Source organism: Heterodontus francisci, chromosome 10 (genome assembly GCF_036365525.1).
Source record: "Heterodontus francisci isolate sHetFra1 chromosome 10, sHetFra1.hap1, whole genome shotgun sequence".
NCBI lineage: Eukaryota > Metazoa > Chordata > Chondrichthyes > Heterodontiformes > Heterodontidae > Heterodontus > Heterodontus francisci.
In genome coordinates, this window is record NC_090380.1 from 78,759,239 (window position 1) to 78,774,477 (window position 15,239).

Sequence of the window (15,239 nt, forward strand, 5' to 3'; positions counted from 1 at the left end):
CAAGTTTTTGGCTGTGGGAGGAAACCGGAGCACCCGGCGGAAACCCACGCAGACACAGGGAGAACTTGCAAACTCCGCACAGGCAGTCCCCAGAACTGAACCCGAGTCGCTGGAGCTGTGAGGCTGCGGTGCTAACCACTGCGCCACTGTGCCGCCCTATGTCCACGAAGTCAAAATAGCAATGACATGAGAAAATATTTTGGACATTGTTGACTTGCTGCAGCTCAGAGTTCCACTGGGAGTTGTGATAGTCTAATAGGTGAATGCAGTGGTTACCTTAGTGACATGCAGTAATTAGCATGTACCTGACAAATTGTACAAATGACACAATATTTGCATATTAAATCTAAATCTTAAAAACGCCTGGAATGTCATGCCAATCAATATGACCAATCCAATATCTCTAAATTTTAATGAATATTCCTCTTTCCTGAAATGCTACCATACATGTATTATCACTAGTTGTCACCCATTTTGTAATTTTCAAAATGCAATATCAGTAGCCATTTTATACTCTGTGTTTTCATTCACTGAATTGTAGAGATTTAAAACAAGAAATTTGAGAATTTAAATCCAGTTTCTTCTCAGCAGAACAGCAATCTGGATCAAAATGTCTCATTTACATTGGGGTGGGTTGGGGAATTTTAACCCCTGAAAATGGGTGGGTTTGGTTTAGGTGTGAGATTTAAAAGCTGAAACAGGAATCCAGCCTGTCTCGAACCCACCCACTTACAGATTTAACAGAGGCGGATCGAGCGCAGGTCACCAATCCACTTGCAGGAGGCAGGTTGGCCATTTAAATATTTTAATGAGGCTGTGAGCCTTTATGAGAACAACGGTACTGTTTTTAACCAATGGCGACCAAGTTTCCCAGGCCTTGGGAAGCCCAGCAGATAAAAGGAGGCAAGGAGGACCGAATCTATGAGATAAGTGCCTTTACATCTCTACTTGTGGGCCAGAGGAAGCAGCAGTGTTTCCTTCAGGCCTAACAATCTACCCAATAATCCATCCCCCACCCCCACAATCTGTCTGATCCTGCCTTCTCTCATGATCGGAACCCCTGACCACCCGGTCAATCGGGTTGGCTGTGGGTGGGAAACCTGCAGAAAAAAAGTTGAAGCCATCCTGCAGTTAAAAACTACAGGACATTCAGGAAGCCTATACTTCTGCGTTTCCCAGCTTCAAAACAACCCATTTACTCCTTCTCCTCCTCAATTCAAATTGCATCTGTATCCAGAAACTAAGGGCTGGATTTTACCAAGCCCACAACGTCGGGCACCAGCAGAGACCTGCCTCGGAGGCCAACGCCAGGAGGGCCCAGCTTGATCCTCCAGGCGATGGCGAGGCTCCGTGGCAGCCCCCCCCCTCCCCCACCCCCGCCACTGGGAGATGGGACCTCAATTTCCATATGAAATCATTAGAACGAATTTATTTAAATATACTTACCGGCAATCTTCCTGTCCCACCATTATCTTTAGCACAGCAGCCAGCAGTCCCGCGCCTTCAATTCCCCGTCTGGGGAAAGCAGGTGTTACGACCAGGTGAGAAATGGGTCTAGGGGTTCCCTCTCAGCCTTTGCCTGGTTTAACCGTAACAGGGTTTAATTTTAAAAACACTGTGTTTTAGCTCCCCATCAGCGAATCCATGTTCATCGCTTTCTAAATGTAAGGCAAAGACAGGTTTTCTTAGATTTAAACATGAAAGGTGGAAGTTTATTAACCTTAAACTCTAATTCGGTTAATGACTATGAATACACGACGCGACCACACTAGAATGCATACGCAATAAACACACACGCAGATAGAGATAGAAAAAGTAGAAAGAATAAAGGGAAAATGTTTGAGGCAATAGCTGGGTTTACTTACAGTCCTTTGAGTTCAATGTGGAGTCTTTGGTTGCTGGTCCTGCTGTTCGTGGGGGCCCAATGCACGCTTTAACTTGTTCCGATGTAGGAGTCTTCTCTCTTGAGGTTTAAGCAACCTCATTGGGTCCAGAGGCTTGTGAGAAAGCAAGAGAGAGCCAGCCAGGAGAGAGGCTGTCTTGCCGCAGGTTCAGTTGCAATCTTCAGTCTGTCTTCAAACTGTCCTGTGAGCACAATTCAAAACTCCAAGTTGGCCAGCAGGTTAGTCATGTCACTAACCCTTATTTGGGAACAACCGCTTCTGAGGTTTGTGGATATCAAAGTTCTTGGTGGGGGAATGTAGTGCTGTCTCTTACACAGACAAGGTATGGATCACTATTGCCCAGCCCAATCTCTGTTAATTGAATCAGTGAGCAGTTCTTTTGTCTCTCCAAGCACTGTCTCTTAGTATGCAAATGTTCTCCAGCCAAATGTCTGGTGATCTCTTTAAAGAAGTAATTTCTTCACCTCCAGCAACAGTTTAAAATTACTGTTCATATGACGATATTAATATGCCTCATTCTTGGCAGGTGGGGGTCTTCATGACACAGGCGTGACATGGGTGGGGGGAGAGTGTTAAGATCTTCAGTGTGGGGAGGGGGGTATGGGGGAGGGGTGGTAGAGGCAGGAACCCTCCATATTTAAGAAGTATTTAGATGACCACTTGAAATGCCATAGCATACAGGGCTACAGGCCAAGTGTGGAAAAATGGGATTAGATTGGATGGGTGCTTGATGGTCGGCACAGACAAGTTGGGCCAAAGGGCTTGTTTCTGTGCTGTATAACTCTTATGACTTTAAATAAGCATCATCAGTCTAGGGGATGCTGGGAAGGGGTGAACTTGCAACTTCGTGCAGTCTGGGCGGGGGTAAGATCAGAATTCAAAAATTCAAAGATGTTTGGGGGAGAAGGGAAAATATTTAGTGTATTTTTTATTGGGGGTTTGGAAAAGGGTATTCCAATTTTATTTTGTAAATTTTGAGGGGGTTCACTTTAAAAATTCAAATTTGCCGGCAGGGCCGGTTGTCTTTAAAAATGGTGCCAGCGCCTGCGTACAGGCAGCTGACGCCATTGCCAGGGATGGACAGCCCGCCCCCTCCACGTGATGGGGGGAGGGCGCAGGCTGCTCCGGCTGTCTAAATGAACCACCGTGCGGGAGATTGAGGCAGCTGTTCGGCGTATGGCCTATATGTGCAGGCTGTCATTTTTTGAGCTCGCCACCTGGAGTGACGGTGAACTCATAAAATCCAGCCCTAAGAGTGTACTTTTAACTACAGTGCAATGTGTAATGTGTCACATAGTAACGTATATGTCAACCGTTAGCTTTTCACGCTGAAGTCAGGGGTCCAGTCAATGTGTCATCTGTTGACACTACTATCAGTGTGGACCAGGGCCCTGTCTTGCTTTTATCCATGGCCAACCGCTTATGGAGTGGGGTCTCTGTTCAATTAACACCACACCTGAAGCTAATGTCAGTGATTCTGGCCTCTGTGTACAGAGCCAATGCCGTGATGTGGTCAGTGTGTAACAGTGGTGAGACACTGGGGAAGGAGATAAAAACATTTGGCATGACATCGCGTCTGTGTGCAACAGAAAGTGACAGGACAAAGGCAGCAGAATCAAGGCGATGTGTTACTGAAGCAGAAGGTGTGGACAGAAAATACAAAAGAAAAAGACAGAGACAAAACAGGACAACAGACAGAGTCACAAAAGACAGAGACACTGAAGGGAAAGACCATAAAAAATTAAAAGAACAGAATGAAACAGACACAACCAGATAAGGAAAGAGAGACACAAAGCTGAACCGGGCAGGTAACGTATGTCATATCCTGTGACTTATCAAGAGTAAGGTCACAGGACATCCACAAATTGCCATCATTCTTTTACTGCTATATTTTGGTTCAAAGTAAAACAGCAGAAAGTCAGAATTGAGGCAATAGGCAATATACAAATTCAAACTAAGGAAAATAGTTAGAAAGCTGCCAAAGAGAAACTATTAAGGCTTTATGAAAACAGAAAGGAGAACCAATCAAAACATTTTTGTCTATTTTCTTTCTCAGTAACGGAAATTTCTAATGTCCAAAATAAGGTGTGTGGTGTAAAAAGACATTTAAAGATTACATCCACAATTTTAACTTGAAACAGGAATATTATGGGCCTGTGTCAGAGAAGAAATGCTATGCGAGATTGTGTTCAGATTCAGAGCTGGAGCCATGGGGAACTTGCAGGTGGTGGTGTTCCCATGCATCTGCTGCCCTTGTTCTTCCAGGTGGTAGAGGTCACGGGTTTGGAAGGTGCTGTCTGAGGAGCCATGGTGGGTTGTTGCAGTGTGTCTTGTAGATGGTACACACTGCTGCCACTGTGCGTTGGTGGTAGGGGGAGTGAATGTTCGTGGATGGGGTGCCAATCAAGTGGGCTGCTTTGTCCTGGTTGGTGTCGAACTTCTGGAATGTTGTTGGAGCTGCACTCATCCAGGCAAGTGGACAGTATTCCATCACACTCCTGACTTGTGCCTTGTAGATGGTGGATAGGCTTTGGGGAGTCAGGAGGTGAGTTACTCGCCGCAGGATTCTGAGCCTCGGACCTGCTCTTGTAGCCACGGTATTTATATGGCTACTCCAGTTCAGATTCTGGTCAATGGTAACCCCCAAGGTGTTGATAGTGGGGGGTTCAGCGATCGTAATACCATTAAATGTCATGGGGAGATGGTTAGATTCTCTCTTGTTGATGAAAGTCATTGCCTGGCACTTGTGTGGCATGAATGTTACTTGCCACTTATCAGCCCAAGCCTGGATATTATCCAGGTCTTGCTGCATGTGGGCACAGACTGCTTCAGTATTTGAGAGTCGTGAATGGTGCTGAACATTGTGCAATCATCAGCAAACATCCCCACTTCTGACCTTATGATTGAAGGTAGGTCATTTATGAAGCAGTTATGAAGGTGGTTGGGCCTAGGACACTACCCTGAGGAACTCCTGCAGTGATGTCCTGGAGCTCAGATGATTGACCTCCAACAACCATAACCATCTTCCTTTGTGCTAGGTATGACTCCAACCACTGGAGCGTTTTCCCCCTGACTCCCATTGACTCCAGTTTTTCTAGGGCTCCTTGATGCCATACTCGGCCAAATGCTGCCTTGATGTCAAGCGCAGTCACTCACACTTCTGAAGTTCAGCTCTTTTGTCCATGTTTGAACCAAGGCTGTAATGAGATCAGGAGCTGAGTGGCCCTGGCGGAACCCAAACTGAGTATCACTGAGCAGGTTATTGCTAAGCAAGTGCCGCTTGAAGGCACTGTTGATGACCCCTTCCATCACTTTACTGATGATTGAGAATAGACTGATGGGGTGGTAATTGGCTGGGTTGGACTTGTCCTGCTTTTTGTGTACAGTACATACCTGGGCAATTTTCCACATTGCTGGGTAGATGCTAGTGTTGTAATAAATAAAAGCAAAATACTGCAGATGCTGGAAATCTGAAATAAAAACAAAAAGTGCTAGAAATGCTCAGCAGGTCTAGCAGCATCTGTGGAGATAGAAGCAGAGTTAACGTTTCAGGTCAGTGACCCTTCATCAGAACTGGCAATGGTTAGAAATGTAATAAGTTTTAAGCAAATAAAGCAGGGGTGGGGCAAGAGAAAACAAAAGTAAAGGTGTTGATAGCACAGGGTCACAAAGAATAACTAACCAGAAGGTCATGGAGCAAAGGCAAATGTTATGTTAATGGTATGTTGAAAGACAAAGCGTTAGTGCAGAGAGGGTGTTAATGGGCAGAAAAATGAATAGCCCTGGCCCAAAGCACAAGCATGAAAAAAAACAATGGGCAGGGACATGGTGAGAAAAATGAATGATGAAACAAACTAAAATAAAATAAAAAGAAAAAATAACTGAAAATAAAAAGGAGGGCCTGTCATACTGTGAAATTATTGAACTCAATGTTCAGACCGGCAGGCTGTAGCGTGCCTAATCAATAAATGAGATGCTGTTCCTCGAGCTTGCGTTGATGTTCACTGGAACACTGCAGCAAGCCCAGGACAGCTATGTGGGCATGAGAGCAGGGGAGGGTGTTGAAATGGCAAGCTACTGGAAGCTCGGGGTCATGCTTTCGGACTGAGTGGAGGTGTTCCGCAAAGTGGTTACCCAATCTGCTTTTGGTGTCACCAATGTAGAGGAGACCACATTGTGAGCAGCGACTGCTAGTGCAGATGCCAGTGTTGTAGCTGTTCTGGAACAGCTTGGCTAGGGGCATGGCAAATTCTGGAGCACAGGCCTTCAGTGCTATTGCCAGAATGTTGTCAGGGCCTTCAGTCGTTTCTTGATATCACGTGGAGTGAATCAAATTGGCTGAAGACTGGCACCTGTGATGTTGGGGACTTCAGGAGGAGGCTGAGATGGATCATCCACCCGGCACTTCTGGCTGAAGATTCTTGCAAATGCTTCAGCCTTATCTTGTGTGTGTTGTCATTTCCTCTAATAAATATAAAGGTGAAATATTCTGCATCTAGATCTCTCATTCCTGGCATGACAACTGTAAGCTTGCCTCTTTAATATTTCCTTATGAAACCCTTCCCTAGGAAATACATGTACTGATTGCACAGAGACCTACATCACGAACACTCAACTGTAAATTCCTAAATATATGATTACCTGTAACGGGCTGTATGCTGAGGCAGCCACTTGCTCCAAAACCATAAACCTGTGTAGAAGTGATGAGCTGTATCAATCCTAGTATCCATTTTTCTCTCTTTGCCTGCTCCAATGTGGATGTTAAAGATCACAACTGGGATCTTCTGCCTTTCCTCCAGGGATTTCTGGGTGGAACTGAAGAGGGCAAGGACAGAAAATTGAATGGGCATGCAGTTTGCTGTGACCTCATCTATTTTCCCACCCATTAGATTTCCAGCTGGGGAAATATCTGGACAGGTGTATTGTAATAATAGGCAAATTAGAAAGACACAATGGGCCAAATGGCCTCTTTCTGTGCTGATTCTGTGTCATCTGGTGTGTTCCCTTTCATTCGAGCCACTGCCGGTTCAGTCCTGGTCTCCAGCATTTATAGGGCTACGGTGACGAGGAATTCGTTTTTACATCCAGAAAGCCTGAAAACCGCAGACCAGAAAAGCGTGCAAATTTTACTGAAGTAGTAAGTCTGAGCCCCCATGTCTCCTTTGAAGAAGAGTTATCCCATTTTCTTGGTAATCTTTTTTTTCTCAACCAACACCAAAAGTGTAATGGATCCTTCATTATTTCTAAGATTTTGATGTGTACAAAATTGCTTAGTGTTTGCCACTGTAATAGTTACTTTACTTAGCACTGCAATAATTTACATTTGTATAATGCTTCTAATATGCAAAATGCCTCAAAAGAAGTTTACATGGCACCAGTAGGAGTAACAGAACACTGTTATCCAGATAGGTGGGAGTGGAACCACACAAGTCAGTCCCATAGAGCTAGACAATGGAGTAAAGGACGATAACTCAATCAACTGTGCCAAATGCTGCTATCTATAAAGTAATTCATTATATGTAATTCACTTCGAAATGGATCTCAGAAACAAATGGAAGTTACAACACTGAAATACTATGAGGTGCGATAGGGAGCTGTTTCTTTCTCTTGCTCAATCTTTCTTTGGGTCCAATACTAAACCTGATTTAATTGCCCAATAGCCAGGAGATATTGCAATAGTGTGATGAGCATGTCCTAAGACATGGTGTCCATTGTATGCACCTAGGAAGAATGAAAGGTGGACTACAAGCTTGCTTGTATTTCATCCCTAAGGTACCCATCAGTGACTACGTAGCCACTATGGAGTAACAATTACAGTAGTCACTGTACTTTTTGAAGTCCCAGTTGATGTTTCACCATTTGCTGACAGAAATTCAGAGGGCAGGCTCCTCTCTGTCTCTCCTCAGTACTGCTCTGACTCGAGCTAATGGAAGTGATTCTAGCCATTGGATATGATAGACCAGATTCAATTCAGTTGACAGCAGTATTCAGGTAGGTGTGGCAATGAAGAGTAGAGGGACGGGAGGATGTGAGCAATGAAGGGGAAAAGGAAGAAGAAAATTGATGTCAATTAAGTAAGAAGGAAGTTGAGGGAAGAGGGAATAGAATGCACTGAAGAAGAGGGAAATATCTGGCAATGAAGGAGACAATGAAAGAAAAAGTTTAAAATTAATGTTGATATGAAATTAATGTGCCTCATTCTTGGCCGATGGGGGTCTTCATGACACAGGTATGACACGGGCAGGGGGGGAAGAGTGTTAAGATCTTCAGAGGGGGGAGGGGTGGTAGAGGCAGGAACCCTTACAACATTTAATAAGTATTTAGATGAGCACTTGAAACGCCATTGCATACAAGGCTATGGGCCAAGTCCGGGAAAATGGGATTAGATTGGATGGGTGCTTGATGGTTGGCACAGACGCGTAGGGCCAAAGGGCCTGTTTCTATGCTGTATAACACTATGACCTCTATGACTTTAAAAATGGAAGGATATGGGAAAAGCTGAGAATAGTGCTTTAGGGGGAGCAAGAAAGGAGAAGTTGGTAGTATTGCTTTAAGACAGGGAAAATAGAGACTGTTAACATTAACTGTGAATGCAACAGAGAGTGGAGGCAGGGGTGTGGTGGGAAACAGGGTGATTGAATAACTCCAAAAGGGCAATTGCCAGGATGAATGGAGGTGGTAGGCAAAATAGTGCCAACTTGAATAGGGGATATGGAAGGAGAGTACCAACTTGAACTGGTTTAAAGGGGAAAAGGATGCCAAGTTGCATAATAGAAGAGAGGAAGGGGAGGGTTGGCTTAAACAGATATTGGAAGAACAGTGCCTGGTTGACCCCCAGTATGAACAAGGAGGGTTGAGGAGGAAAGAGCCTTTTTGTGAAAAAGAGGAAAGTCTGATTGTGCACAGTGCTTCTGTAAACTGGGGCAGGGGTTGGCTGTGGGAGAATGATTGTTGAGGTAAGTTTTGGGGAGTGATGATTTGGCTAGTGTGCTGTAAATCCAAATGTAATTTTTTATTTTTTTTAGATTATATTCCAAAAATTGTGTATTTTAAAAGTGATTAAAATGATCCAGAATTCTTCATTTTCAATGTCAAGCTTCACATTTTTTCCAACAACTACAGCTCAGTCAGTTTAACCTCAGTGGTGGGAAAGCTTTTGGAGATGATAATCCGGGACAAAATTGACAGTCACTTGGACAAGTGTGGATTAATTAAAGAAAGTCAGCATGGATTTGTTGAAGGTAAATCGTGTTTAACTAACTTGATTGAGTTTTTGATGAGGTAACAGAGAGGGTTGGTGAGGGTAATGCAGTTAATGTGGTGTACATGGACTTTCAAAAGGCGCTTGATGAAGTGCCACATAATAGGCTTGCCAGCAAAGTTGAAGCCCATGGAATAAAAGGGACAGTGGTAGCATGGATACAAAGTTGGCTGAGTGACAGGAAACCAAGAGTAACGAACAGTTTTTTGGAATGGAGGAAGATATACAGAGAAGTTCCCCAGGGGTGGATACTAAGACCACTGCTTTTCTTGATATATATTAATGACCTAGACTTGTGTGTGCAGGGCACAATTTCACAATTTGCTGATGACACAAAACTTAGGAAGTATTGTGAACGGTGAGGAGAATAGAGATAGACAGGCTGGTGGAATGGGTGGCTGCATGCCAGATGAAATTTAATAGTGAAGTGGTACGTTTTTAAAGGGTACAGTTTTAAATGGTATGTAGGAACAGAGGGACCTGGGAGTATATGTGCACAAATTGTTGAAGTTAGCAAGGCAGGTTGAGAAAGTGGTTAAAAAAGGCATACTGGATCCTGGGCTTCATAAATGGATCTGTAGAGTATAAAAGCAAGGAAGTTATGATGAACCTTTCTAAAACACTAGTTCTGCCTCACCAGGAGCATTGTGTCCAGTCCTGGGCACCTCACTTTAGGAAGGATGTGAAAGCTTCAGAGTGGATGCAGAAAAGGTTTACAAGAATGGTTCCAGGGATGAGGGACTTCAGTTATGTGGATAGGTTGGAGAAGCTGGGGTTGGTCTCCTGACAGAAGAGAAGGTTGAGAGGAGATTTGGTAGTATTCAAAATCATGAGTGGTCTAGACAGAATAGATAGAGAGAGGCTGTTCCCATTGGCAGAAGGTCCATGGACCAGAGGACACCAATTTGACAAAATAACCAACGGCAACGTGAGGAAAAACTTTTTGCAGCGAGTGGTTTGGATCTGGAATGTGCTAACAGAGTGTGATGGAGCTAGATACAATAAGGGCCTTCAAAAGGGGATTGAATAAGCAACTGAAGAGAAAACATTTGCAGGGCTATGAGCAAAGGGTGGGCAAGTGGGATGAGCTGAGTTGTTCTTGCAGAGAGGCAGCAAGGACACAACAGGCTGCATGGTTACAGCACAGAAAGTGGCCATTCTATGATTTGATGTGATCCCCAGATTCCCCTAGAAATGCACAATCAATTTTGCACCTTCAACCTTTGTATTCTACCCTTCAAAGTTTCATAATTTTCCCCTAACTCAAGTGACGGAATGGCGCAAACAACCTACATCTTAATTTAGGAAGCCCCTGTAATTTTTTTTTGTTTAGAAATGAGGGGGGATATTTTCTGGGCCCTGCAAGAGCAGCTTTGGTGGCATGAGTTGTTTTTTCAGATTTCCGACAGAGTTTTTATATCACAATTAAGTCAGCGGCATGTTTGCAGCAGTCTGGGAATTCCCCCGCCACCCCCCACCCCCACCCCCCACCACCCCCCCCCCACCCCACCAAAGTGGCGAATTGCAGCTTTGTATGTATTTCCATACTGTGAATTCTCATTACCCTACACTTTGTTCAGATTAAGTCCTACCTGCCAGATTAAGTTAGCAGCAAACTGTATTCCTGTGCCACGCAGTTCACATTTGTTTAAACATGGCGAACACCAGCGGGCTTTGTGCAGTTGTGTCTGAGGTCAGTGGTTTCAAGTCTTGAATTCATCAGCACAAGGAGTGCCCACATTGGAGTAGATGTTTGGCTCCAGGCTCGGCACCAGCAGATTCTTCTCAGGGGATGGCAGGGAAGGCATGGCGGTGGGGTGGTGGTTCATGGAGGAGCATGGGAAGGAGGAGACAGGACAGAGGATGGGGTGATCGGGTGCATGGAAGAGCAGGGAGGGAGGAGGGCAGAGTCCAGGGTGTGTAGTTGGGTTCCTCGAGGAGGAGGGATTGGAGAAGGGCAGCGTCCAGAGTGTATAGTGGATGCTTTTGACGATGAGGCTGCCTGTGTGCGGTTGCAGGGGGTGGTGGGTTGATGTGTTTCTATCAGTAAACTGATGGTTCTGAGGGGCCTAAAAGGACCTGCTGAGTATTTCGAGCACTTTCTGTTTTTATTTCAGACTTGCAGCATTTGCAGTATTTTGCTTTTATTATATATGTGGCATCTCACAGTCTGTGACCCATAGATGCATCAAAGAGGCGACCAATGCCCTGTTCCGTCGTGCTAATGATTTCATTTACTTCCCTGTAGACTAGGACAGCCAGGCAGCACGGTCTGCACCATTGGGCTCTATCGCTAGTTCCCTACAGTTCAAGGAATGGTTGAGTGCACTCATGTGGCAACAGCCTGCAGCATTTGGCATTTCCAAAGGCTTCCACTGTTTGAACACTAGTTTGCGACCACAAGAAAAGAATCTTGCAGGTTTGTGTGCTGTCATGCCGGCCCCCACCTGCCAAGAATAAGGCACACATTATTTTGTCACATGAACATTAAAACTTAAAAGTTGTTGCTGGGAAGAAAAGAGGGCCTACCACAAGGAATTGCCAGGCCCCACGCCGGAAAGACATTTTTTTGCATACTAGCAGACAGTGTTGGAACAAAGGAATCAGTCCCTGCTTCCCCAATACACAGAAGACCTGGTCAGACCAGTTTGCTCACATGACTGATGGTTGGAGTTTTTTGAATTTGAACTTGCCATGGAATTTTAAAACTCAGAAAGCTCTTTTCTCCTGGACTGAGAACATCTCTCTCCTGTCTGTTCCCATCTCTTTCTCACTAGCCTCTGAATCCACTGAAGACACATGAACCCCAAGAGAGAAAAGTCTCCTACAGTGAACAAGGTTTAAGAAGAATACTGGGCCCCAATGAAAAGCAAGAATTACCTACAAAAAGATTACAGTGAGCTCGAAGCACAGGAACAAGAATCTCTTCTGATATTGCCTCAAACCTCTCTACTTTATTTTTGTCTTCTCTTTTCTGTCTTTATTTGCATGTGCGTATCGCGTATGCATGCAAACGCGGGGCACAGCATGTATCCGTAGGCTTTAACCGAATTCGAGTTTAAGGTTTAATAAATTTCATTTTTCTTCTTTATACCTAAGAAAGCCTGTTTATGCTAATTTCTTTGCCTAAAATTGGAAAGTGGCGAACAAGAATTCACCAAGGGGGAGCTCAGAACACGGTATGTTTAAAATTAAATTCTGTTACAGTAAGACCAGGTGAAGGCTGAAAGAAACCTCCAGACACCTTTCTCACCTGGTGCGATTGGTAGGGTGGTGTTACGACTCATACATTTTGCATAATTCACAGCTGAGTGAAAGTTTTGATGAAACTGCAGAATTTGACAGCTGCATCCTGGGTGACTAGGACCACCCGTTTGGACATGGTTAATGGCACAGTGCAGCTTCCTCAAAGCGCAACTGAAGATCAATACACTGCTGCTCACTCATCCACCAGAGCGATCATCGAGCAGACCATTGGTATATTGAAAATGCGATTCCGCTGCCTTGACTGGTCTGGAGGGGCTCTTGTGTATGCGCCACAGAGGGTCTCATAATTAATCGCTCCCTGCTGTGCATTGCACAAGCTGGCAATTAGACACGGTCACAAATTGCTTGCAGCACAACAAGAGGCACAGCAGTCAGTCTCAGAGGAGGGTGACTATGCAGAGCGTGAGGAGGAGGACAATAATGTAAATGATGCCGTTATGGATATAAGGGCCATGGAGAGCTGTGCAAAGGACATCAGAGAGAACCTCATATTTTAACATTTCAGTTAACATTGAGTCACTTGATGAAGTCTATTTGGATGAAAAGAAAACAATCTACATATGTTAACATACACCTGTGTTCAGATTCATAGCTGCAATGTAAAAGAAAGACCCTTACGACACTATCAAGTTAACCTGCATTAGAGATGTGCCTAACGGCCTGTCTGCTACCACCTTTATTGAAAGGGACATGTGTCTCCATGGAAGTGGTGTCCTGCATCAAGTCTGAGACCATCACACAGAGGATGCTGCAACTTTGCAGCCCTTTGATATGAGAGGCATATCTAGTCGTTTATGGGCAACGAGGGACCCACAACAGCACCTATGCAAAAAGGGGGTGACCGCAGAACTGAAAGTGGAGGCATGTTGGCAAAGAATCAAGTGACAAACTTTGAAGCAATGTCGAGGATTAAATCACACTGGACTCTTTCATAAATCCTTTGCAAGCGTCAATGGGTGACAGACAATAGGCCTGCAAAATACATTTACCCTCTCATCTAGAACTAATGGAATGACTTAGGAGAGTGAATCAAAAATTAAAGCAAATAAATGTATTCCTTCCGCTATGTACAAAATTTACATCACTTGTTTAAGAAGGGTAGCGAGGATAATCCAGGAAAATATAGGCTGGAGAGCCTTACGTCAGTGGCAGGGAAATTATTAGAGAGGATTCTTCGGGACTGGATTTACTCCCATTTGGAAACAACAAACTTATTAGCGAGAGGCAGCATGGTTTTGTCAAGGGGAGGTCGTGTCTCACTAATTTGTATGAGTTTTTTGAGGAAGTGACAAAGATGATTGATGAAGGAAGGACAGTGGATGTTATCTATATGGACTTCAGTAAAGCCTTTGACAAGGTCCCTCATGGCAGACTGATACAAAAGGTGAAGTCACACGGGATCAGAGGTGAGCTGGCAAGATGGAAACAGAACTGGCTCTGTCATAGAAGACAGAGGGTAGCAGTGGAAGGGTGCTTTTCTGAAAGGAGGGATGTGACTAGTGGTGTTCCGCAGGGATCAGTGCTGGGACCTTTGCTGTTTGTAGTATATATAAATGATTTGGAGGAAAATGTAGCTGGTCTGATTAGTAAGTTTGCGGACGACACAAAGGTTGGTGGAGATGCAGACAGTGATGAGGATTGTCAGAGGATACAGCAGGATATAGATCGGTTGGAGACTTGGGCGGAGAAATGGCAGATGGAGTTTAATCCGGACAAGTGTGAGGTAATGCATTTTGGAAGATCTAATGCAGATGGGAAGTATACAGTAAATGGCAGAACCCTTAGGAGTATTGACAGGCAGAGAGATCTGGGCGTACAGGTCCACAGGTCACTGAAAGTGGCAACGCAGGTGGATAAGGTAGTCAAGAAGGCATACGGCATGCTTGCCTTCATTGGTCGGGGCATAGAGTATAAAAATTGGCAAGTCATGCTGCAGCTGTACAGAACTTTAGTCAGGCCATACTTAGAATATTGCGTGCAATTCTGGTCGCCAAAGGACGTGGAGGCTTTGGAGAGGGTACAGAAGAGGTTTACCAGGATGTTGCCTGGTCTTGAGGGCATTAGCTATGAGGAGAGGTTGGATAAACTCGGATTGTTTTCACTGGAACGACGGAGGTGGAGGGGTGACATGATAGAGATTTACAAAGTTATGAGCGGCATGGACAGAGTGGATGGTCAGAAGCTTTTTCCCAGGGTGGAAGAGTCAGTTACTAGGGGACATAGGTTTAAGGTGCGAGGGGCAAAGTTTAGAGGGGATGTGCGAGGCAAGTTCTTTACACAGAGGGTGGTGAGTGCCTGGAACTTGCTGCCTGGGGAGGTGGTGGAAGCAGGTACGATAATGACGTTTAAGAGGCATCTTGACCAATACATGAATAGGATGGGAATAGAGGGATACGGTCCCCGGAAGTGTAGAAGGTTTTAGTTCAGGCAGGCATCAAGATCGGTGCAGGCTTGGAGGGCCGAATGGCCTGTTCCTGTGCTGTGCTGTACTGTTCTTTGTGCCACCTTCGTGCTCATAATTGTTTTCTTTTTCTTTTCCTACCACTACGTCTAGGTGCAACCCTGACATCAGCAGCTAAGGTGTAAGTTGTCAGCTCAGTGCACTGCCCCGTTGCTCTGGATGACGATGGTGGGTGTCCTCTGGAGTACAGGGCATTGACTCCATCCTTCTGGGGGTCTGCAGCAATGATGTTTGAGTATCCCCCTCGTGCTCACCTGCTGGAGATAAGGGGGTCAGTTTCGGGGGAGGGAGGAGGAGACAGCGCTTAGTCTGAGGGTGTTCTGAGTGGAAGGCCCTGGGTCAACTG